The sequence below is a fragment of the Cherax quadricarinatus genome, chromosome 6 (assembly GCF_038502225.1).
Source record: "Cherax quadricarinatus isolate ZL_2023a chromosome 6, ASM3850222v1, whole genome shotgun sequence".
Taxonomy (NCBI): domain Eukaryota; kingdom Metazoa; phylum Arthropoda; class Malacostraca; order Decapoda; family Parastacidae; genus Cherax; species Cherax quadricarinatus.
This window is the reverse complement of record NC_091297.1, coordinates 38,057,659-38,085,158: the sequence shown is the minus strand read 5'-3', so window position 1 is coordinate 38,085,158 and position 27,500 is coordinate 38,057,659. Positions and strand designations below refer to the sequence as shown.

At 44.4% G+C, this 27,500-nt stretch overlaps 1 long non-coding RNA gene across 2 annotated transcripts in view; it reads right to left on the bottom strand.

Moving 5' to 3' along the window:
• Positions 1 to 27,500, bottom strand: part of LOC138851854 (uncharacterized) — a 456,203-nt gene that overhangs the window by 232,559 nt on the left and 196,144 nt on the right. For both annotated transcript variants that reach the window (XR_011391456.1, XR_011391455.1), the window contains exon 2: positions 1,150 to 1,283. This is a non-coding gene — a long non-coding RNA (uncharacterized lncRNA). The remainder of the gene's footprint in view (positions 1 to 1,149; positions 1,284 to 27,500) is intronic.

Below are 27,500 nucleotides of genomic sequence, written 5' to 3'. Positions count from 1 at the left end.
GCAAAGTCATGAAAATTGGGGAGAGGCAAAGAAGACCGCTGACGGAGTACAGTCTAGGGGGCCAAAGACTACAAACCTCACTCAAGGATAAAAATCTTGGGGTGAGTATAACGCCGTGCACATCAACCAGATAACTGCTGCAGCATACGGGCGCCTAGCAAACCTAAGAATAGCATTCCGACATCTCAATAAGGAATCGTTCAGGACCCTGTACACTGTGTACGTTAGGCCCATGTTGGAGTATGTGGCGCCAGTTTGGAACACACACCTAGCCAAGCACATAAGGAAATTAGCGAAATTGCAAAGGTTTGCAAGAAGACTAGTCCCGGAACTAAGGGGTATGTCCTACGAGGAGATGTTAGGGAAAATCGACCTGACGGCACTTGAGGACAGTAGAAATATGGGGGGGATATGATAACGACAAAAAACACTGAGAGGAATCGACAAGGTGGATAGAGACAGGATGTTCCAGAGATGGGACACAGCAACAAGGGGTCACAGTTGGAAGTTGAAGACTCAGGGATGTTAAGAAGTATTTCTTCAGTCACACAGTTGTCAGGAAGTGGAATAGTCTGGGAAGTGATGTAGTGGAGGCATGAGTCATGCATATGTTTAAGAAGAGGTATGATAAAGCTCATGGAGCAGGAAGAGTGACCTAGTAACAGCCAGTGAAAAGGCTGGACCAGGAGCTGTGATTCTACCCCTTCAACTACAACTAGGTGAGTACACACACACACACACACACACACACACACACACACACACACACACACACACACACACACACACACACACACACACACAAGTTAGGCTATGAAAAGGACGAGGCTGAGTCATACACTGCGGGTAGCAAGAGGATGGAAGGGCTCTTTCTTATCTGTTAACAGTTCTGGGGATCATTGCCCCCCTCGACCTGATCTCTGACCAGCCCTCCTAGATAGGATATATTAAATGAACAAGAACTGTTAAGAAACACGGAAAGGTACAGTGTATTCTGAGAAGGCAGAAATTTGTGAAAAATTCCTGTCGTTTTATATTTTGATGAGGAAAAGAGAGGAGCAACAATCCCGCTAAAGGGCAAAATGTTTAACAAGCTTCATATGACAAGATGGTAATACCTTCCTTGATGGTTGCTGTTTAGTAACTTACTTCTTGCGTGAGGTTAAGACCAGGAAGTAGGTGACCGTGCAGTTACGAGGGCTGGTGATCGGTGTCTGTGCCAGGAGTGTTTTCCCTGTTTGCCCTGGGTGATTGTGCTTGATTCTGTGGTTTTGTCCGGCATCCTATGGAGTAAAATAAAATGTATTTGTTCAACAAAACCTGGGGCAAGATATACCCTGAGTGTTAAACGGAGACAAGTGCTAGATATTGGCAGAAAACGACAAGTGAACATAAAGACATTACTTCACTGTAATTACGGTTTGTAATGCCGACAAGATGAAGAAAAAGACCTGGATGTCTTCATTAGAAGATGTTTCGCTGGACCAATTACATTATCAATTCAATAAAATGGTTATTTGAAGGTGTAGAAACTGGAGACAGTGGAACACGAGCTAAACAGTCCTTCAGCCTTGCAGAACTATACGCAGGATAGTGTGGAAGATGAAGTGGTCAGTCCTTATCCTGGAAGCAGGTGATCTGTACCTTTGTCTTGATGAATCCGAAGTAAAGGCAGGGAGATAGACTCTTGTATACTGGCCTGAGATGAGGTGCAGCAGTGGAAGTCACGCCACAGGTGGTTGAGACACACTAGTGGAAGCAGGTCATGACCAAGAGATAATCTATGTCAAAAGTATCGTTATGATATTGGTGTATAATACCGACACGTGTAACGCTTGGGTATCTTTATTTGAAGACGTTTCACCAATCAGTGGCTTTACCAGAGGTTATCTGAAGGTATAGATAGAAACTGGAGACAATAGAAGACGAGGTAATCACTCTCTCAGCCTTGCAGAACTACTGTACACAGGAGACCGTGTAAGATAAGATATCAGTCCCTCAACTTGGACGTGACGTGACTTCCACTGCTGCACCTCATCTGACTCCAGTATATACGAGTCCATCTCCAAGTCATTACTTAAGAATTATCAAGATGACTCACGATATCGTAATGACACGATTGCAAACAAACCATACCACGGGCGGGGATAGAACCCGCGATCAGAGAGTCTCAAAACTCCAGACCGTCGAGTTAGGCACTGGACCAGCTAGCCACAATAAGATTCGTCCAACTAGGTATATTTCTACACCATAGGAAGGTTAGCATAGGCACCACTGTGACCACAAATGCAAGTTTTTACAGACGAATCTCCAGCTAGCGTTGCCGTGACGAACTCTAGCTCAAGTTCCCTCAAAGCCGTCAACATGACTCACGAAATCGTAATGACACGATTGCAAACAAACCATACCACGTCACGGCCACGCTAGCTGGAGATTCGTGGCCGTGACGAACTCTAACTCAAGTCCCCTCAAAGCCGTCAACATGACTCACGAAATCGTAATGACACGATTGCAAACAAACCATACCACGTCACGGCCACGCTAGCTGGAGATTCGTCTGTAAAAACTTGCATTTGTTGTCACAGTGGTGCCTGTGCTAACCTTCCTATGGTGTAGAAATATACCTAGTTGGATGAATCTTATTGTGGCTAGCTGGTCCAGTGGCTAACTCGACGGTCTGGAGTTTTGAGACTCTCTGATCGCGGGTTCTATCCCCGCCCGTGGTATGGTTTAATTATCAAGACTTATGTACTAGGTTAAGGGACTGAGCACCTCATCTATCATCGTCTCTTGTGTATAGTTCTGCAAGGCTGAGGGACTCATTACCTCGTGTTCAACTCTCTCCAGTTCCTACACCTTTAAACACCCTCTGTGTTGAATTGATAAAGTCACTGGTTGGCAATAAGTCTTCAAATAAAATACCCCAGTGTTGCACAAGTGTCTATTCCCTAACAAAAATACTGGCAGTAGCGAATCTGTTTTAATATAAGGTTTCGCCTAAAGCGAATGAGCACATGTGAGCACGTAGCCTTGTACAGGTAAAGAGCCACATAACTGTATACTTGATATAGCCCAACCTTTGGCAAAACGTTGCAATATATGGATTTTCTGCTACTCTTACCATTATTTCAAAGTTGATGCCGAAAAAAAACAATAACATGATTAGGCAAAACATGATGAGGGGAAAAGTTTGGGGACCCTCGATGTGACTGGAAGTGGCAGGGGGAACACACTGTAAACAAGTGAGGGGAGATGTTTGTTGGGGGAGGGGATTCAATAGGCCTACGCACTAGAGGAGGCGGAGACTCTCTGGATAGGCCTATAGATTATCAGGAGAGGGGATGATGAATGGCAGAGCAAATTCGGAACAAGTAAAATGGAGAAGGTCATGAGGGCCAAAATGGTTGTGTATGTGAAGCCGAGACAACAGCCAGAAAACTTGACAACGGTGGAAATGCATTCATTTAACATTCATTTAACATTCATTTAACATTCATTTATAAAGTAAAGAAAACCCTTTATTGAGTGATGGTTTCTTAAGTGAATACAGTTGTCCTCTTTCCCCTCCTCTCTGTTTTCTTCCCTCAGGTGTTCAGGGTAGTCTAAGTTATCTTCCCTCAGGTGTTCAGCGTAGTCTAAGTTCTCTTCTCTCAGGTGTTCAGGGTAGTCTAAGTTCTCTTCTCTCAGGTGTTCAGGGTAGTCTAAGTTATCTTCCCTCAGGTGTTCAGCGTAGTCTAAGTTCTCTTCTCTCAGATGTTCAGGATAGGCTAAGTTATCTTCCCTCAGGTGTTCAAGGTAGTCTAAGTTATCTTCCCTCAGGTGTTCAAGGTAGTCTAAGGTCTCTTCTCTCACGTGTTCAGGGTAGTCTAAGTTCTCTTATCTCAGGTGTTCAAACTCTAGGTTCTCTACTCCTCTAACAGGTGTTTAAGGTCTGAGTTTTCTACTCTTCTGTCAGGTGTTTGAACAACGTTTCGCTTTAAGTAGAGCGCTACATAGAGCTAAAATTTGCCCATATGAAGCTTGTTAATTGTGCTTCCTTCAAACTACCTATCTGTAGGCAAGGAGGAGGAGGCATATTAGGATTAGAAAAGAGGTGAGAAGGAAGGAGAGGAGGCAAGGAAGAGAGGGGAGGATTGGGTAGGGGTAGAGGAATGGAAGGAAGAAAACAAAGAAAGAAGGGGAGGGAAGCAAAGGATGGGTAAGTATAGAGAAGAAGGTATAGCAGATGAGAGGGGAAGGGGTGGAAAGAGGAGGGAGAAGGAGACTGAGGAAAAGAAGGGAAAGTCAGGATTGGAAGGATGAGACGAAGGTGAAGGATGAGGGGGAAAAAGAAGAAATGGGAGGCTGGAGAGGGGAGAAAGAGAGAGGGAGGTGGTGGAGGACAGAAAGAGGAATTAGAGAAATAGTTGGAATGGCGACACTTAAAAGAGGGACTTTCAGGTAAAGGGAAAAGTGAGTGACAAATTGGACAGTAAGGATATAGGAAGTGAGGGGATGGGAAGTAATGGGAAGGGGGCAGAAACAAGGATGATAATGAGTGGGGAATGGGAAGTGAAAGGTTTTGAAGGAATGGGATGGGAGTGATGGGATGGGAGGTGAGAGGCGTAGAAAGGTCGAGGGGATCTGCAGAGAAGCAGACTGGATCATTCCCCCTCCCCTCTTTACCCAGACTGTTGCCATGGTAACGCCTTCAGTAATAAGATGAAGATTAGAAGAGAAGGGGAGGGGAAAAAACCCTCCGATGAGGGGTCACGTTCTTACGTTCATACTCACGCTCTCACTCGCACGTTCACTCTCACACTGACTCTCACTCACACGTTCACTCTCACATTCACTGACTCTCACTTACGCACATTATATATTTTTGTAGATAACAGGTATCGTCGTATAACTGGCAGTATATATTAAACAATAAAATAAAAGTCAAGATACCAATGGTCGGCAGTGACAGAAGGAATTTGGGTAGATCATCAACAGGCGCAGACGTGATCAAATCAAATCAAATCAAATCAAATCAAGTTTATTCTCTATAAGGGTTACAATATGGGGTTTACAGGATTTGGATATTGTGTGGTTTACATGTTATAAAATACTAATTACAGAGGGGGCCACTAGGACACCTAGCATGGCTAGGCATTTCGGGCAGACTTAGATTAATTCTTAACATTAAATCCTTACAGATTATGGTATTGAGGCTAAGTGACTACATCATAATTTGTGAGTTTAGCAATCTGAATGCTTTTGTTTTGGCACAATACAAAGTGTCTATATTGGAGTATCATAGGCAAACTTATGACTAGTTAGGATTCATTATTTTAAGATTAAGATTAGTATTTCTGTGTTTATAATCAGTGGGTGAGTGAGTGTAATTATGAACCACCAGGTGGTTATCACGTAGTTAGTTGTCGGGGTGTATCAGGGAGATAAGATGTTTTCTAACTGTAGTTTTGAAAGTGATGAGTGTGTCTGCAGTTCTAGAGTTTTCAGGTAGGGTGTTCCAGATTTTAGGTCCTTTGAAATACATTGAATTTTTGTAAAGGTTTAGTCGGACACGGGGAATGTCATAGAGATGTTTGTGTCTGGTGTTATGCCTGTGGATCCTGTCACAACTATCAAGAAAGCGTTTTAGGTCAAGGTTAATATTGGAATTTAAGGTCCTGTAGATATAGATTGCATAATAGTAAGTGTGGATGTTCTGAACAGGGAGTAAGTTTAGATCTATGAAGAGTGGGGGGGGGGTGTTGCCAGGGATGGGATTTAGTGATTATTCTTACTGCGACTTTTTGTTGGGTTATTATTGGCTTTAGGTGTGTTGCTGCAGTTGAACCCCAAGCACAGATAGCATAGGTGAGGTATGGATATGTAAGTGAATGGTATAGTGTGAGAAGGGCAGTTTGCGGCACGTACTGTCGTATCTTGGAGAGGATCCCCACCGTTTTGGATACTTTTTTTGTTATGTGTTGGATATGGGTGCTGAAATTTAGGTTGTTGTCGAGGTATAGGCCAAGGAATTTGCCCTTATTATGTCTGGCAGTTAAAGTGTTGTCGATCTTAATGTTAAGTTGCGCAACACCTGCTCTGCTACCAAACATAATACAGTAGGTTTCGTCAGTGTTAAGTTGGCTTAAGCATAAGACTTAACAACTGAGTTGTATGCCATCCCAGTAATGGTATTAAAGTTAACTTATGACAATAAATTTTGATTCCCAGATCATTACTGATTCTGTGACATCAGTAAAGTCGCCTGGTTCACATAGTGACACAACACGTATACTGGAGAAGCCAGGTAGAGAAATTCTAAAATCAGTGAAACGGGAATTAACGTACATTTTTTTTTTTGTAATCTGTCTCACACTTAATTTCTCCTGCATGCTGCTAGCAGAAACAGTCGCCATGTATGATTACTGTTACTATCTGCAATTCTACGACTACTACTACTACTACCACTTCCACTACTACTTCTGGATTCCTTGTACATACCATATGTCCGCTCACTATATTGTTTTGTACTGGTTTGATAAGGCTCCTGATAAGCGAAATGTAGCAGTAGTAAATATCTTACTAGTTGTACATAAGTCCATTTACCTGATATCTCGAGTTCAAACTTACCTATCCCAGTGTTTTAATAATATATCATTGAATCATAAAGTGCCTCTGTGCATGCTGTAATAACTCCAGGTATGTTATTGTATCTCCTGGCATGATATAATATCTCCTGGTGTTTTAATATATCCCTGCATCATATAATCCTTTAAGCTACAATAAGTCCTGGTATATTCTAATATCTTCTCGCATGACGTAACATTTCCTGATATTGTGACAAGAAAATCAAACCTGGGGAAAGTGAGGTCTTGTGTTTCGTCCCTTGTCTGTCCCTGGAAAATGGTACTGTTGTTTCCCTCCTGAAATTGTACACCGTGAACCGCAATTCGAAGAGAGGTATCCCAAGCATTCCTTCACAGCATGAAAAAAAAAAATAGAAATATATGACAAATACTTCACCTTTCAAGTTTCTTTCCAGTCTTTGACCTCTGGTCAGTAGATTTTTCTGCCCTGTGGTCTCTGTTCAGTGAACAGACTTTATGGCCTATGGCTTTCTGACCGGGTTTATCCACTCCTCTCTGTTACCCCTCAAAGAGTAGACTTTTTTCCTCTCTCTCTGTTGTATTTAGTCAGTGGTCCGTCTTCTCTGGTTTCTTCGGTCATAAGTGGTCCCTCTTGTTTTCCCTGTGTCAGTCGGTCGCTACTATTACGGTCAATGCTTTATAAGAAACTTCAATTCGTTATCCCCAGTCGCTTCCCTGGGTCCGATAACTCCACTCCTGTGTCACTGCCTCGAGCTACCGAATGCCCAGTGCATAAAGGGATGGAATGTTCAGCTTCACATGCTATCAGTATGCAGCATACAGTATAGCATGTTCACTAATTAATGTAACCTACGTCTAATGCATGCAGCATTACCTCACGCATGCCTCCACTGGCACAACCAAGTAGCAAGTCCTGACGCACGCCTCCTAAGCATGCAGCATGCCCTGACGCATGCCTCCAACAGAGTCATTACCTCCTTGCTCAAGTGGTAATCCAGCTTCACAATTATGTGATGATATGTAAACGTTTGCCAAAATTGCCTTAATCCTAATTGCTGGTTGCATGCAGCCAAATTACAATGGAATCTTTTTTAGATTTAGAATGTGTCAGTATTACCCGGCAATCATGCGTAAGTAAGAGGGGCCGTAGACTCTCGACTCCTTGTTAGTTTTTACCCCGGTCACGAATTCTTCCCTGATCACAACTTTTTTAACATTATTTCTGTCTAGGGCGTAAATGGAGAGACTTGAACTGCGTCGGTTAATATAGCTGGTTGTAACATACACACACATACACACACACACACATATACACACACACACACATATACACACACACACACACACACACACACACACACATACACACACACACACACACACACACACACACACACACACATACACACACACATACACACACACACACACACACACATACATACACACACACACACACACACACACACACACACACACACACACTCACACGCTCGCATGCACACATACACACACACACACACACACACATACACACGCACACACACACATACACACACACAACACATACACACACACACACACACACACATACACACACACACACACACACACACACATACACACACACAACACATACACACACACACACACACACACACACACACACACACACACACATACATACATACAGACACACACACACACACACACACACACACACACACACACACACACACAATGAAGATTGGGGAAGGGCAAAGAAGGCCGCAGACGGAGTACAGTCTAGGGGGTCAGAGACTACAAACCTCACTCAAGGAAAAAGATCTTGGGGTGAGTATAACACCAGGCACATCTCCTGAAGCGCACATCAACCAAATAAATGCTGCAGCATATGGGCGCCTAGCAAACCTCAGAACAGCATTCCGACATCTTAATAAGGAATCGTTCAGGACCCTGTACACCGTGTACCTTAGGCCCATATTGGAGTATGCGGCACCAGTTTGGAACCCACACCTAGCCAAGCACGTGAAGAAACTAGAGAAAGTGCAAAGGTTTGCAACAAGACTAGTCCCAGAGCTAAGAGGTATGTCCTACGAGGAGAGGTTAAGGGAAATCAACCTGACGACACTGGAGGACAGGAGAGATAGGGGGGACATGATAACGACATACAAAATACTGAGAGGAATTGACAAGGTGGACAAAGACAGGATGTTCCAGAGATTGGACACAGTAACAAGGGGACACAGTTGGAAGCTGAAGACACAGATGAATCACAGGGATGTTAGGAAGTATTTCTTCAGCCACAGAGTAGTCAGTAAGTGGAATAGTTTGGGAAGCGATGTAGTGGAGGCAGGATCCATACATAGCTTTAAGCAGAGGTATGATAAAGCTCACGGCTCAGGGAGAGTGACCTAGTAGCGATCAGTGAAGAGGCGGGGCCAGGAGCTCGGACTCGACCCCCGCAACCTCAACTAGGTGAGTACAACTAGGTGAGTACACACACACACACACACACACCTAGTAGCGATCAGTGAAGAGGCGGGGCCAGGAGCTCGGACTCGACCCCCGCAACCTCAACTAGGTGAGTACAACTAGGTGAGTACACACACACACACACACACACTACAATCCATACCCACAGCCTCCACCCAACACCGAGCTATAGAATCCCACAGTATGCCACCAGGTCTCCCACCCTCACAGGCCCCCCAAACCACAGTGTTGGAAAGGAAACTGAAGATATGGTACACAAACGCTGATGGAATAACAAATAAGTGGGAGGAGTGGCATGAAAGAGTCAAAGAAGCATCACCGGACATCATAGCTCTCACAGAAACCAAGCTTACAGGTATGATAACAGATGCCATCTTTCCAACGGGATACCAAATCCTGAGGAAAGACAGAGGGAACAGGTGGGGGTGGAGGAGTGGCATTGCTGATAAAAAATCGCTGGAATTTTGATGAGCTGGAGAGAGGAGACAGCGGAGAAGAAAGTGATTACATAGCGAGAACGCTTCACTCTGGAGGTCCCAAGGTGGTAATAGCAGTGATGTATAACCCACCACAGAACAGCAGGAGGCCAAGGCAAGAGTACGACGAGAGCAATAGAGCGATGGTTGACACACTGGCTAGAGTGGCCAGAAGAGCTCATGCATGCAGGGCAAAGCTCCTGATCATGGGCGACTTTAACCACAAGGAGATCGAATGGGAGAACTTGGAGCCACATGGGGGCCAAGATACATGGAGGGCTAAGATGATGGAGGTGGTACTGGAAAACTTCATGTACCAACACGTAAGGGACACTACAAGAGAGAGAGGAGAGGATGAACCAGCAAGACTGGACTTAGTATTCACCTTGAGTAGTGCAGATATTGAGGACATCACATATGAAAGACCCCTTGGGGCCAGCGATCATGTGGTTTTGAGCTTCGAATACACAGTAGAGCTACAAGTGGAGGGGGAAGCAGGAAGGCAAGGACAAATGAAACCAAACTACAGGAAAGGGGACTACACAGGAATGAGGAACTTCCTGAATGTGGTTCAGTGGGACAGAGAACTGGCAGGGAAGCCAGTTAATGAGATGATGGAATATGTAGCAACAATGTGCAAGGAGGCTGAGGAGAGGTTTGTACCCAAGGGTAACAGGAATAATGAAAAAGCCAGGATGAGCCCATGGTTCACCCAAAGATGCAAGGAGGCAAAAACCAAGTGTGCTAGGGAATGGAAGAAATATAGAAGGCAAAGGACCCAGGAGAATAAGGAGAGCAGTCGTAGAGCCAGAAACGAATATGCACAGATAAGAAGGGAGGCCCAACGTCAATATGAAAACGACATAGCAGCAAAAGCCAAATCTAACCCGAAGCTGTTATACAGCCACATCAGGAAGAAAACAACCGTTAAGGACCAGGTAATCAGGCTAAGGATGGAAGGAGGAGAGACAACAAGAAATGACCGTGAAGTATGTGAGGAACTCAACAAGAGATTCAAAGAAGTGTTCACAGAGGAGACAGAAGGGGCTCCAGAAAGACGGAGAGGTGGGGTACACCACCATGTGCTGGACACAGTACACACAACTGAGGAAGAAGTGAAGAGGCTTCTGAGTGAGTTATATACCTCAAAGGCAATGGGGCCAGATAACATCTCTCCATGGGTCCTGAGAGAGGGAGCAGAGGCGCTATGTGTACCCCTAACAACAATATTCAATACATCTATCGAAACAGGGAGATTGCCTGAGGCATGGAAGACAGCAAATGTGGTCCCAATCTTTAAAAAAGGAGACAGACATGAAGCACTAAACTACAGACCAGTGTCACTGACATGTATAGCATGCAAAATCATGGAAAAGATTGTCAGGAGAAGAATGGTGGAACATCTAGAAAGGAATGATCTCATCACCAGCAGCCAACATGGTTTCAGAGATGGGAAATCCTGTGTCACAAACCTACTGGAGTTCTATGACATGGTGACAGCAGTAAGACAAGAGAGAGAGGGGTGGGTGGATTGCATTTTCTTGGACTGCAAGAAGGCTTTTGACACAGTACCACTCAAGAGATTAGTGCAAAAACTGGAGGACCAAGCAGGGATAACAGGGAAGGCACTGCAATGGATCAGGGAATACTTGTCAGGAAGACAGCAGCGAGTAATGGTACGTGGCGAGGTGTCAGAGTGGGCACCTGTGATCAGCGGGGTCCCACAGGGGTCAGTCCTAGGACCAGTGCTGTTTCTGGTATTTGTGAACGACATGACGGAAGGAATAAACTCCGAGGTGTCCCTGTTTGCAGATGACGTGAAGTTGATGAGAAGAGTTCATTCGATCGAAGACCAGGCAGAATTACAAAGGGATCTGGACAGGCTGCAGACCTGGTCCAGCAATTGGCTCCTGGAGTTCAATCCCACCAAGTGCAAAGTCATGAGGATTGGGGAAGGGCAAAGAAGACCGCAGACGGAGTACAGTCTAAGGGGCCAGAGACTACAAACATTACTCAAGGAAAAAGATCTTGGGGTGAGTATAACACCAGGCACATCTCCTGAAGCGCACATCAACCAAATAACTGCCGCAGCATATGGGCGCCTGGCAAACGTCAGAACAGCATTCCGACATCTTAATAAGGAGTCGTTCAGGACCCTGTACACCGTGTACGTTAGGCCCATATTAGAGTATGCGGCACCAGTTTGGAACCCACACCTAGCCAAGCATGTAAAGAAACTAGAGAAAGTGCAAAGGTTTGCAAAAAGACTAGTCCCAGGGTTAAGAGGTATGTCCTATGAGGAGAGGTTAAGGGAAATCAACCTGACGACACTGGAGGACAGGAGAGATAGGGGGGACATGATAACGACTTACAAAATACTGAGAGGAATTGACAAGGTGGACAAAGACAGGATGTTCCAGAGACTGGACACAGCAACACGGGGACACAGTTGGAAGCTGAAGACACAGATGAATCAAAGGGATGTTAGGAAGTATTTCTTCAGCCACAGAGTAGTCAGGAAGTGGAATAGTTTGGGAAGCGATGTAGTGGAGGCAGGATCCATACATAGCTTTAAGCAGAGGTACGATAAAGCTCATGGTTCAGGGAGAGTGACCTAGTAGCGACCAGTGAAGAGGCGGGGCCAGGAGCTTGGACTCGACCCCTGCAACCTCAACTAGGTGAGTACAACTAGGTGAGTACACACACACACGCAGCTGCAATAAACGAGCGTCTGACAAATCACTGACTAGCTTTCAGAAGTTCAAGTATGGAGTAATTCCCGACATTGTACACTGTGTACCTCAGGATCATATTGAATTATACAGCACTAGTATAGAACCTACATCTGGTCAAGCATGCTGATAAATTGGAGAAAGTGTAGAGGTTTCCAACGCGACTAGTCTCGAGGTATGTCCTGAGAGGAAAGTCTCCAGGAACTAAACCTGATGGCATTAGAGGAACGAAAAACTATAGGAGATAACAACGTACAAAATACTGAGAGGAATTGACAGAGTAGACAGGAACAGATTGTTCGAGAGACGGGAACAAGAGCACGAGGGCGCAGCTGAAAGTTGAAAAAGAAAAAAGACATGTGAGTCACAGGGATGTTGGGAAATAGTTCTTCAGGCTTTTTCGGGAAGTGGAACGACGATTAGATTTTTGCCACCGAAGTGGCTAGTTTATTGTGCACCTCATATCCATCCTGTGGTCGGTAGCGCAAGAGCGTATGGATACACAACAGGCCTAGAAACTAGGCCCCAGAAGGGTTAACATGTGTACATTTGGATTTATATCTACATGTCTACAGTTCACTTATCTGTTACAAGCAGATTTAGGAAAATCCCTTAGTATATCTGGTATCTTACTTTCATTAATAAGATATCTTGACATGTCACATAAGTTATTATACTGTCTATCCCTGTATTCCTTAATAAGTGGATAATTAAGCACATTTTTGTTCAAGACAGTGACCATATGTCTGATCACATAATTTGCATTTAGTTTGATCATCATCTGTGTGTCTCCCAAACTGCCAGAAGTACTTGTAACCAAGCCTAATCCTGGCCACTACAACATCAGTCAGTCTGTTCACATTGCAAGTTGCTCCATAAACATACTTATCTACGTTCATGTTATCATAGTGGGTTATAGATCTACTCAGGCTTCTAACTGCATTTCTATAATAATCATTTTCATTAATTACTTCTCTCCTAATATTATTCCTAATGTTAGACACAGATATACCAAAGTTATATTTTACATTCTCCTTCTGGGTACTCTTCTTGGCTAACATATCAACTTTACCATGAAGGAGTGTGATGGGATCCATAACAATTGTACATTAATTCCTTTGTCCCGGATTTTTTAGTATCTATACCTGGCTTCTCCAATGAGCATGGTGTTGGAGTTATTGTATGAGTCTAGAGCCTTCAGTGATGACACAGAATCAATAATGATGATAGAGTCAGTGTCAGTGTCATAAGTTAGCTTAAGCGCCATTAGGATTGCAAACAATTTAGTTTGCAGTGTAGATGCCCATTTGTTAATTCTTATGCCTAGTTCAACAAGTTTATTATGGTTCTTAACTAGGGAGGTGGCAACAAGAGCAGATGCAGCCCTGCCAGAAGACTCCTGTTTAGATCCAGCAGTGTATATAACTTGCGATAACTTATTACTACCAGCTAGATGAGAAATTTCTTCTTGAACAGTTGCTCTAACAAGTGATTTAAGGAAGGGATTACTAGCAATGAGCTTCTTGGGAGGGACCTGCAGGTATGTGATATTAAATGAACACATCTTCCGTGGAGGGGTGAAATGCTCTTGTTGCCTACAGTGATACAGTTCAAGCAAGTTATAAAACTTAATGCAACTGCACGTTTTCACAGTTCATCTAGATCTGTGTGTATTTACTTCTAGACACTTAGAAAGATTCATTGTGACAGTGTCTAGTTCATTTCTCAACATTCTAATACCGAGTAGAGTGTTAATCTCAACAATCCTATCACTGATACTAGAAATACCAAGCTCCTTCCTCATATTAAGAACCTTTGTAGATTTGGGACAGCCATGAATAATTCTGAGAGCTTCATTTTGCATTAACTACAAGGGTCGGAAAGAACTTTCTCTAGCTAATATCAACATAGGAGCAGCATAACCAATTAAGGACCTAACATAGGCTATGTACATCATTCTCACGGTTCTCACATTGGCACCATAGTTGGGGTTGTAGCCAGCAACAGCTTTGAGAGCATTTAGCTTATCTCTGCATTTCTTATTTAGTTGTGTTATAGTGGATTTGTTAAAGGTTACATCTACACCAAGATATCAGTAAGTTTTAACGTAGCTAATGTTTTCACCCTGCAAATAAATAGGTGGGGAATGTCGTTTGCGTGTTAATATCTTTGTTTTAGAGGAAGATATTACGAGGCCTAGTCGATTACAAATTGACTGAACTTCATTATGAATGGTACTCATCTTCTTATGCCCTGTTGTATGTATCATGATGTCATCAGCATAGCTTATAGTTATATGTTTAGGTGAGGCATTTAGAACATTTAGGAGAGCATTATTCAGAATATTAAATAGCATGGGACTGAGAACTCCTTCCTGCGGTGTACCTAGGGACATTCTTCAGACTCGCTTTTAAAGCCTTGGTAGAGGACAGAGGATACTCTATGTGACAGGTATCCTATTATCCAGCAGAGTAGGCTACAATCAATATTCATTTTGGCTAGTTCGTGTAGTACAACGGTTCTGTTCGCAATATCAAATGCAGGTTTTAGATCAAGAAATGTGGTAAAACTAGTAGAGGTGTGTGCAGTGAGAAAGGTGGAAATACAGTTCTGCACACTTTTACCTTTCATGAACCCATAGAGGTAGGGGGAAAGTTGGTGTCTGATTCTTTGGTACAGTCTGTTAAGTACCATTCTTTCAAAAGTTTTACAAAGTCAACTAGTTAAGGAGATCGGTCTAAATGTTGGGGCTTAGGGATAGGCACAATGAAACTATTGGTCCAGGAAGTAGAAAGAACCCCCTCAATGTAACTGGAATTATACAGTGCCAACAAAGGATTATCAGGCACGTGCCTTAGATTTCTGAGATTATCATAGGTTATACCAGCCTCTCTAGGAGCAGTTGATCGACCTTTAGTTAATGCGTTATCTAGTTCATACTCGGTGAAGAGGCAGTCACTTTCGTCAATATTTCGGCTCATAAAATTAATCAGTTTCAACATTTCCTCAGAAGCACTCTCTAAATTTTTTCTTATAATCTGAGATGGAAATTTTTCATGCCTGGATGTTTTGGACCAGTCATTTATGAGGTCATTTGCTTTTTCAAGAGGAAAGGGATGAGCAACATTGCCTGTCTTTTTCCTCGTTATTTTATTTATACCTTTCCAAGCCAAACTTAAAGCGATATACCTATTTAATCCACAAACAAATTATTCCCATTCCTGTTGTCTAAGTTCTTGTTTTCTGTTTCTCGCATTTGTTAATGCAGCTTGGAACGTTCTGAGCAGGTCTGGGGTTCTACATTCCCGGTAAGCTTTACCAATCCTCCTAGTTGCTGCATGTGTTAGATTGCGTAGCTAGGGATCATTATAGTATTTACATTGGTAAATACTATAATGTCATTTATAGTGGAAGGTTTATGTTTTCTTTTCCTGCCAACTTGATCTGTGAGGACATTCTCCATGGTGGCAGCTAAATCATTATTGATTTTGTGTGTGCCAATGGGCTAGTAATTCTTTTACCGTATCCAGGTGGTTAATAAAGTTATCTCTGTGGTCTGGGTTGAGAATAAGTTTCCTCCTTCTGTATTTAGCTCCTTGGTTGTTGGAGATATGATCAAGATTGACAGTTGTGAGTCTTGGGAAGTGATCAGATAGAAGATCATCAACTATGACAGAGCCATGCATCGTATATGATGTATTAAATCCAAGGCACAGATCTACTATTCCACCATATGTGTGAGTAGGCTCAATGGTGCCAACAATTCGAACATTAGCATGCTAATTTAGAAATTTCGCTAGTTTAGTTCCATTGGTGTATGTTATAGACCCACCAATATTCTTATGCAGATGAATGGTTCAGAGAACTGACAAGTTGATAAATTAGACACATGTGCAACACTTGGGTATCTTTAATGAGGAAACGTTTCGCCACACAGTGGATTCATCAGTTCATACAAAAGAGAACGGTGAATGACAGGAGGAGTTTGAGATAATCAGTCCCTCAGCCTTGAGTCGATGTGGTCAGTCCATCAATCTTGAAAAGAACATTGCCTAACCCTTGGGCACGACCTACTTCCACATTGGACAAATGTGATACCACCTACATCTGCTGCACCTCTCCTGCCTACAGTATATAAGCTACTTCTTCGCACATATGCTGTATTCTTTTCAAGATTGATAGACTGACCACATCGACTCAAGGCTGAGGGACTATTACCTCAAACTCCTCCTGTTCTTCACCGTTCTCCTTTGTATGGACTGATGAAGCCACTGTGTGGCGAAACGTTTCCCTATTAAATATACCCAAGTGTTGCACATGTGTCTAATTTATTAATATTCTTATGTTTTGCATTAAAATCTCCAAGAATGAGGGTAGGTTCACTATTGATGCGATCCGGTAAAGCATCAGGTCGAAGCTGGTCCGCTGGGGTATAAAGATTAAAAATGTTTATGGAAAAATCGCCTGCGTATACTTTAACACCATGATACTGCATGTTTACTCGACTCTGCAGAGCAAGGAGTAAATGTGGCAAGTTCTTTCTGACATACATCACAACAGTTCGTGGACCTTAAGTTACAAGCTGCATATCCAGGCAACTTTGGTGGAGGTGCTCCATCTTTCAGTCTACATTCCTGCAAACAGATGACATTAATATTCTTGGTTGCACTAATATGATGTAAATCAAGCAACAGCTTCCTGATGGAAGCAATGTTCCATGAAAAGATTTGTAATCTATCCACTGTAGTGAGTTATTACAATCTCTTGCTCATAAGATGGTAAGACTATTATGATTTAGCTACAGTGTGTAGATACTTAAGAGCAAATAGCATAGTTTGTACATGTTTATCTTCAGAACCTTCTACTCTAAGCATTTTTCGGCATCTTGGCAGCCAGTTTCAAGGCAAGTCTTGAAGCCAAGAGTTATGGGCTTCTTTCTTACAAATTGCTTGAAATTAAACGAAGATTGCTGCACTTTTGAGATCATCAACGTACTCAGGAGCATCATCCTGATTACATATATTTATTACATTTGTCAGGATCTGTTCAAGATGCTCAATTTTTTTTCCGCAAGTTTGTTATAATTTGAGGAAGGTCAGGTGAATCCAGTGCCTCTCCAGAGGAAGGCACTTCTGAGTTAGTTCTTTCTTTAACATCTATCACCTTAACAGGTACGATGGTTAAATTAGTGTCCTCTGATGGTGCCTGTGGCATGACTGCCTCATCATTCACTGTAGGCAGGCCCTGTGCATCTAACCCATCTCCAGTTTCCAGGGGGGTTACACGCGTGGTGTCCGTCTGACTTTTGTAGATGTGTGTAGTGGGAAGAGTGACATGCTCATCCCCATATACAGGTGCAGGCGTAGGTGTGGGTAGTGGCAGATCAGTAGTTCCATATGTGCTAGCAGGGATGGCTAGCTCCTCCACAACCGGTGTGTGTGATGGCATTTTGGTATCACTAGAATCCTTTGCAATGAGGTTGGGCTCTTCCACACTTTGCAGAGGTACAGTCTCAGATCTGGCTGTGGTGGACTGGATGGCCTCATCCTCAGTTACCATTAAAGGTCTGTTACCAGGTTTACGTCGAAGGTTGTTTGGGTTCCGACTGAAATGCTTATGGCAAACTGTAACCCCATCTTCTTTACAGTTAATACACTTAAATTTTTGGCTGTCAAGGCCTACTGTGCATTCTCTAGTGGAATGTTTCCCAGCACACTTACCGCACCAAGAGTGTAGTATTCCACAGTCTACTGCAACATGGCCATAGTGCTGGCATTTGCAACACCTACGTTGAGAGGGTACGTACACTTCGATGGGTAGGAAACGTAGGCCAGGCACACAGATATTTCGGGGGAGGGGCACAGGGCCTACCCAACTGGCAATAAATTGGGATCTTCCTTAAGGTGGGACCAGGAGATGAAGCTTAACCCCCTGCAGCCACATGTAGGTAAATAAACACCACTTACACACCATAAACACATAATTTAATAAAAATAATCAAAAGCAAATTTCATATATAATATCCCGTGCGTGGTCGTGGGCGCACCCAAGAAGACAAAATGAATAATTTCCACAATTTCGGAAGCCACAAAATATCGCGAACTGAAATACTCCGTGGCTGATATTCCTTTGTCTTAATAGGAAACCAAATTCCTACTGTTTGTTCTCAGCGGTCCTATTACTGTTCACCCACTGTACCTATTTGCCCCTCGATAGTCACCCGTTGTAACGCGTTATGAATCACATTATTATGACCGAGGCCGACTATGCATACTCCGCTAATTGTAATAAGGTCAATACTCGATGAGAAGAGTTACTAATGGCGTTGAGGTACGATGACTTCTGGCCTGATGAAGATGAGAGATATTATCTTCTTTCTCATATTGTTGGGTAAATATCACATTCTGACTGGATATTGGTTAATGTACTTTTGTTTGGCAACAGTTTTTTTTTTTTTAATGGCGTGAATATAACACCGAACACGTCTCCGGAAGCACACATCAGCCAGATAACTGCTGCAGCATATGGGCGCCTGGCAAACCTGAGATTAGCATTCCGATACCTAAGTAAGGAATCTTTCATGACACTGTACACCGTGTACGTCAGGCCCATACTGGAGTATGCAGCACCAGTTTGGAACCCACACCGGGTCAAGCACGTTAAGAAATTAGAGAAAGTGCAAAGTTTGCGACAAGGTTAGTTCCAGAGCTAAGGGATATGTCCTACGAAGAAAGGTTGAGGGAAATCAGCCTGACGACACTGGAGGACAGGAGGGTTAGGGGAGACATGATTACGACATACAAAATGCTGCGTGGAATAGACAAGGTGGACAGAGACAAGATGTTCCAGAGAGGGGACACAGAAACAACAGGGTCACAATTGGAAGCTGAAGACTCAGACGATGTCAGTATAGCTACTGAATTCCCTTATACGTATACTTGTGTAGTGTATTGTAGATCGTATTATCCATATACATATATTTAGGCTCCCTGGTCAGTAGGCCTAGTGACTAGCATGTGTGACGCCACGTGACGCTGTTGTGAGCCCTTCGCGCCTGGGATCCTTCTCAGTTCCCGTCAGACCTACCAAGCAGCTACAGGCAGGCTAGGCCTCCCTCTTCCACACTCTGCAATATAGTGTTACCATCCAACAAGTGTGTTTTTCTTCAACCACGACAACGAGTCACAGGGATGTTAGGAAGTATTTCTTCAGTTATATAGTTGTCAGGAAGTGGAATAGCCTAGCAAGTGATGTAGTGGAGGCAGGAACCATACATAGCTTTAAGACGAGGTATGATAAAGCTCACGGAGCAGGGAGAGGACCTAGTAGCGTTCAGTGAAGAGGTGGGGCCAGGAGCTGAATCTCGACCCCTGCAACCACAATTAGGTGAGTACAATTAGATGAGTACACACACACACACACACACACAAGGCTGGACCTTGTATTCACCATGAGTGGTTATGACATAAGGGGATATTACACATTAATGTAGTGTGTTCATCACTGTCTCTAGTGTAGTGTGTTCATCACTGTCTCTAGTGTAGTGTGTTCATCACTGTTACTAGTGTAGTGTTCATCACTGTCACTAGTGTAGTGTGTTCATCACTGTCACTAGTGTAGTGTGTTCATCATTAAAGGCCTCTTGGTACTAGTGACCACACGGTCCGGAGTTTTGAATACCCTGGAAGTAAACACAGAGAGGGGGAGAAGCACCACGGGAAGGATGCGAGAAGTCAGACTTAAAAAGGGGAAACTACACGGGCATGAGGCATTTCCTGAATGTGATGCAGTGGGAAAGAAAACTAGAGAGTGCGACAGTGAATGAGGTGGTGGAGTACGTTTCCGGAGAGTGAAGGGAGGGATACAAAATTCCTACCCAGGAGCAGAAGCAATGGATAGAACAGAGCGAGTCCATGGTTTACCCAGAGATACAGAGCGGTCAAAACTACTGCAAATGTGCTAAAGATTGGAAAAAAGAATAGAATTCAAAGAACTCAGAAAACAAGTAACTGAGCAGAAGAGCCAGAAACGAATATACATAGGTAAGAAAATAGGCTGAATGACAATTTGAGAATGACATAGGAACGAAAGGCAAATCCGACCCAGAGTTGTTATATAACCACATCAGGAGGAAAACAACAATCTAGGATCACGTAATCTGGCTGAAGGAAGACGGAGAGCTCAGAAGGAATGACCTTGAAATCTGTGAGAAGCTCAGCAAGAAGTTTAAAGAGGTAATTCTAAGAGGAGATTGAAAAGCTACCAGCAAAATGCAGCAGGAGAGTGCATCATCGAGCACTGAAGACAATGCATAAAACAGGAGAGGAGGTGAAAACGCTACTGTGTGTGAATGAGAGAACGAGAGTAGAGGCACTGTGTGTGTGCTAGCAACAAGCATCAAAAAGTCAGTCGAAACACAGTAACTGCTCTAGGTGTAAAGACAGCAAAAGTAGTCCCACTTCTAAAGAAAGGAGACAGACAGGCAGCGTTCAGCTACAGACCAATGTTTCTGACATGCAGAGTAAGGAATCGTTCACCACACTGTATATAAGGCATATACTGAAGTACGCAGCACCAGTATGAATCCCACACCAAGCCAAGCTGAAGAAAGTGCAGAGGTTTGCTGAGAGAGCAGGACTGATATGATTAAAAAAATATACAAAGTAACTGATAGGGTGGACAGCGACAGAGTGTTTGAGAGACGACAGACAGGAACACGAGGGCGCAGCTGCTTATTGAAAACACAGATGAGTCACAGGGATGTTGGGAAGTACTTCTTCGGTCGTAGAGTAGTCAGGAAGTGGAACAACCTGAAGAATGAAGTGGTAGAGGCAGGATCCAAACTTATCTTAAAGAAGAGGTACGATAAGGTTCTCGAAGCCAAGGAGAGAGCGAACCTAAAAGCGGCAAGAGCATAAGAACACTGCATCAGGCCTGTTAGCCCATACTAGGCAGGTCGTTCAAAATCCATCCCACTAACAGAATATATGCCCAACCCAATTTTCAACGCCACCCGCGTAATAAGCTTTGATATTTCTGAAGAATTGAGACACTTATGCAACATATGGGAATCTTTATTGAAGAAACGTTTCACCACACAGTGGCTTCATCAGTCCAATACTGATGTAGCCATAGTGTGGAGAAACGTTTCATCAATAAAGATTCCCATATGTTGCATAAGTGCCTCAGTTCTTCAACTTGTCAGTTTGCAAAACCATTTGATAATTCTGTTTACTCACATGCAAGTCCCACTTAAATTCAACGCTTCTCATTCATGTATTTATCCAACTTCAATTTGAAACAAGGGAAAGCCAGGAGCCGAGAATCGACCCCTGCAACCACATATAGGTGAGCACACACATACACTTACTCTCTCTCTCACACACACACACACACACACACACACACACACACACACACACACACACACACACAGCGGGGCCAGGAGCTAGGACTCGACCCCTGCAATCACATATAGGTGAGCACACACATACACTTACTCTCTCTCACACACACACACACACACACACACACACACACACAGCGGGGCCAGGAGCTAGGACTCGACCCCTGCAACCACAAATAGGTGAGTACACACACACACACACACACACACACCACAGAACTGCAGGAGGCCAAAAGAGGAGTACGAAGAAAACAACAGGGCGATGGTGGATACACTGGCTGAGGTGGCAAGAAGAGCTCACTCGAGCAGAGCAAAGTTACTGGTAATGGGCGATTTCAATCACAGGGAGATCGACTTGGAAAACCTGGAGTCACATGGGGGTCCCGAAACATGGAGAGCCAAGATGAGGGATGTGGTACTTGAAAACCTCATGCATCAACATGTCAGGGACACTACCAGAGAGAGAGGGGAGGATGAGCCAGCAAGACTGGATCTTGTGTTCACCCTGAGCAGTTCAGACATTGAGGACATCACTTACGAGAGGCCCCTTGGAGCTAGCGATCACGTGGTTCTGAGTTTTGATTATATAGTAGAGTTACAAGTGGAGAAGGTAACAGGAACTGAATGGGAAAAGCCAAACTACCAAAGGGGGAACTACACAGATATGAGGAACTTCCTGCAGGAGGTTCAGTGAAACAGAGACCTGGTAGGAAAATCAGTAAACGAGATGATGGAATATGTAGCAACAAAGTGCAAGGAGGCAGAGGAAAGGTTTGTTCCCAAGGGAAACAGAAATAACAGGAAGACCAAAGCGAGTCCTTCGTTTACCCGAAGGTGTAGGGAGGCAAAAACTAAGTGCACCAGAGAACAGAAAAGGTACAGGAGGCAAAGGACCCAGAAAAATAAGGAGATTAGTAGAAGAGCCAGAAACGAGTATGCACAGATAAGGAGGTAGGCCCAGCGACAGTACGAAAACGACATAGCATCGAAAGTTAAGTCTGAGCCGAAACTGCTGTATAGCCACATTAGGAGGAAGACAACAGTCAAAGACCAGGTGATAAGGCTGAGGAAAGAAGGTGGAGAACTCACAAGAAACGATCAAGAGAATGTACCTAGATCGTGACAGAACACAAAAGGAAAGGACGTCATTGAGAGAGAGGGTACAAAGACGAAAGGAGGAATGGGATGCATTGATGGAGATGAGCAGAACCCAGACTCAGGTGGAAGGACAAATACACCCTACAGAGACACCCGCAGAAGGACGACAACCACAACAGCCCCAACGCAACTGAACAATCTCAACCAAAACCCACACACTGTTCCCTCTGCCCCCACCCCCCACATCACAAACCCCACCCCTACAGCAGCTCCCTACGAGCACTCTGCCCTCACTCCCCCCATCACAAACCTCACCCACTCCATAAACCCCCATAGGCCTCCTCCAGGGCTTCCACTCCCCCATCCCCAATATTCTCCCAGGTCCACCGTGATAGATAAGACGTTGAAGGTGTGGTACACGAACGCAGATGGAATAGCAGACAAATATGAGGAGTGGCATGAAAGAATCAACAAGCAGTCATCACACATCATAGCAGTCACAGAAACGAAACTCACTGAGACAATAACAGACGCAGTCTTCCCACCAGGATATCAGATCCTGAGGAAAGACAGAAGGAGCAGAGGGGGATAAGGGGTTGCACTACTCATAAAAAACCGATGGGGTTTCGAGGAAATGGAAGGCATGGATGGGATTGGAGAAAGGGAATACATAGTAGGTACAATTCAATCTGAGGAACATAAGGTAGTCATTGCAGTGATGTATGACCCACCACAGAACTGCAGGAAGCCAAGAAAGGAATATGAAGAGAACAACAGAGCGATGGTGGACACACAGGCTGAGGTGGCACGAAAAGCTCAATCGTGCAGAGCAGAGTTACTGGTTATGGGTGATTTCAACCTCAGGGAGATTGATTGGGAAAACCTGGAGCCTCATGGGGGTCCCGAAATATGGAGAGCCAAGATGATGGATGTGGTACTGGAAAACCTCATACATCAACAAATCAGGGACACTACCAGAGAGAGAGAGGGGAGGATGAACCACCAAGACTGGAAGTTGTGTTCACCCTGAGTAGTTCAGACATTGAGGACATCACATATGAGAGGCCCCTTGGAGCTAGCGATCACGCAGTCCTGAGTTTTGATTACATAGTAGAGTTACAAGTGGAGAGGGTAACAGGAGTCGAATGGAAAAAGCCAAACTATAAAAGGGGGGACTACACAAGTATGAGGAACTTCCTGCAGGAGGTTCAGTGGGACAGAGAACACATAGGAAAGTTAGTAAACGAAATGAAGGAATATGTAACAATAGAATGCAAGGAGGCAGAGGGAAGGTTTGTTCCCAAGGGCAACAGAAACAATGGGAAAACCAAAGCGAGCCCTTGGTTTACCTGAAAGTGCAGGGAGGCAAAAAATAAGTGCATTAGAGAATGGAAGAGGTATAGAAGGAAAAGGACCCAGGAAAACAAGGAGATCTGTTGAAGAGCCAGAAACGAATATGCACAGATAAGGAGGGAGGCCCAGCGACAGTACGAAAATGACATAGCATCGAAAGTCAAGTCTGACCTGAAACTGCTGTTTAGCCACATCAGGAGAAAGACAACAGTCAAAGACCAGGTGATCAGGCTGAGGAAAGTAGGTGGGGAACTCACAAGAAACGATCAAGTGGTATGCAAGGTGCTCAACACCAGATTTAAGGAAGTATTCACAGTGGAGACAGGAAGGACTCTTGGAAGACAGGACAGATTGGGACACCAACAGGGAATACACCAACAAGTGCTGGAGAACATACACGCAACTGAGGAGGAGCTGAAGAAGCTGCTAAGTGACCTTGATACCTCAAAGGCAATGGGATCCTCAGAGAGGGAGCAGAAATACTGTGTGTGCCATTAACCACAATCTTCAACACATCCCTTGAAACTGGGCAACTACCTGAGGTATGGAAAACAGCAAATGTAGTCCTCATATTTAAAAAAGGAGACAGAAAAGAGGCACTAAATTCCAGACCAGTGTCACTGACGTGTATAGTATGCAAAGTCATGGAGAAGATTATCAGGAGGAGAGTGGTGGGGCACCTGGAATGGAACAAGATTATAAACGACAACCAGCACGGAATCATGGAAGGCAAATCCTGTGTCACAAACCTTCTGGAGTCTTATGACAAAGTTACAGAAGTGCGACACGAGAGAGAGGGGTGGGTTGATTGCATTTTCTTGGACTGCAAGTAGGCCTTCGACACAGCTCTTCACAAGAGATTAGTGCAGAAACTAGAGGATCAGGCTCATATAACAGGAAGGGCAGTGCAGTGGATCAGAGAATACCTGACAAGGAGGCAACAACGATTCATGGTACGGGATGAGGTATCACAGTGGGCACCTGTGACGAGCGGGGTCCCACAGGGGTCGGTGCTGGAACGAGTGCTATTTTTGGTATATGTGAATGACATGATGGAAGGGATAGACTCAGAGGTGTCCCTGTTCGCAGATGATGTGAAGTTAATGAGCAGAATTAAATCAGATGAGGACCAGGCAGGACTTCAAAGAGACCTGGACAGGCTGGACACGTGGTCCAGCAACTGGCTTCTCGAATTCAACCCTGCCAAGAGCAAAGTCATGAAGATCGGAGAAGGGCAAAGAAGAACGTAGACAGAGTATAGGCTAAGTGGTCAAAGACTGCAAACCTCGCTCAAGGAGAAAGATCTTGGGGTGACCATAACACCGAGCACGTCTCCGGAGGCATACATCAACCAGATAACTGCTGCAGCATACGGGCGCCTGGCAAATCTGAGAATAGAGTTCCGATACCTTAGTAAGGAATCGTCCAAGGCACTGTATACTGTGTACGTCAGGTCCATACTGGAGTATGAAGCACCAGTTTGGAACCCACACCTGGTCAAGCACGTCAAGAAATTAGAGAAAGCACAAAGGTTTGCAACAAGGCTGGTTCCAGAGCTAAGGGGAATGTCGTACGACGAAAGGTTGAGGGAAATCGGACTGACGACACTGGAGGACAGGAGGGTCAGGGGAGACATGATAACGACATACAAAATTCTGCGTGGAATAGATATGGAAAATAGAGACAAGATGTTCCAGAGAGGGGACACAGAAACAAGAGGTCACAATTGGAAGCTGAAGACTCAGACGAGTCACAGGGATGTTGGAAGTATTTCTTCAGCAATAGAGTAGTCATGAAGTGGAATAACCTAGCAAGTGATGTAGTGGAGGCAGGAACGATACATAGGTTTAAGACGAGGTATGACATGGCTCAGGAAGCAGAGAGAGAGGACCTAGTAGCGATCAGCGAAAAGGCGGGGCCAGGAGCTGAGTCTCGACCCCTGCAACTACAATTAGGTGAGTACACACACACACACGCACGAGAGAGAAACGAGTATGCACAGATATGGAGGGAGGCCCAGCGGCCGTACGAAAACGACATACCATCGAAAGTCAAGTCTGACCCGAAACTGCTTTACAGCCACATCAGGAGGAAAACAACAGTCAAGGACCAGGTAATCAGGCTGAGGAAAGAAGGTGGGGAGCTCACAAGAAACGACCAAGAAGTATATGAGGAGCTCAACACGAGATTTCAGGAAGTATTTACAGTGGAGGCTGCAGGGACACTGAAAAGATAAAACAGAGGGGTACAGCACCAAGGGATATACCAACAAGTGTTGTTTGAAATACACACAACCGAGGAGGAGGTGAAGAAGCTTATAAGTGACCTTGATACCTCAAAGGCAGTGGGACCGGACAACATCTCTCCGTGGGTAGTTAGAGAAGGAGCAGAGACACTGTGTGTGCCACTAACCACAATCATCGACACATCTCTTGAAACTGGGCAACTACTTGAGGTATGGAAGACGGCAAATGTGGTCCCCATCTTTAAGAAAGGGGACAGAAACGAAGCAATAAACTATAGACCAGTGTCACTGACGAGTACAGTATTGAAAGTGATGGAGAAGATTATCAGGAGAGTGGTGGAGCACCCGGAACGGAACAAGGTTATAAACGACAGCCCGCATGGATTCATGGATGGCAAATCCTGCCTCACAAACCTACTGGAGTTTTATGACAAGGTAACTGAAGTAAGGCATGAGAGGGAGGGGTGGGTCGATTGCATTTTCTTGGAGTGTAAGAAGGCCTTCGACACAGTTCCTGCAGTGGATCAGAGAATACCTGACAGGGAGGCAACAGCGAGTCATGGTACTTGATGAGGTATCACGGTGGGCGCCTGTGTCGAGCGGGGTCCCACACGGGTCAATCCTAGGACCAGTGCTATTCTTGGTATATGTGAATAACATGACGGAAGGGATAGACTCAGAAGTGTCCTTGTTCGCAGATGATGTGAAGTTAATGAGGAGAATTAAATCAGATGAGGACCAGACAGGTCTACAAAGAGACCTGGACAGGCTAGACGCGTGGTCCAGCAACTGGCTTCTTGAATTTAACCCCGGCAAATGCAAAGTCATGAAGATCGGGGAAGGACAAAAAAGACTGCAGACAGAGTATAGGATAGGCGGCCAGAGACTGCAAATCTCGCCAGACTGAGCACTTCGCCAGAAGTCCACGTTAACCAGATAACTACTGCAGCATATGGGCGCCTGGCAAACCTGAGAATAGCATTCCGATACCTCAGAAAGGAATCGCTCAAGACTCTATGCACCATGTACGTCAGGCCCATACTAGAGTATGCAGCACCAGTTTGGAACCCACACCTGGTCAAACACATCAAGAAATCAGGCTGGTTC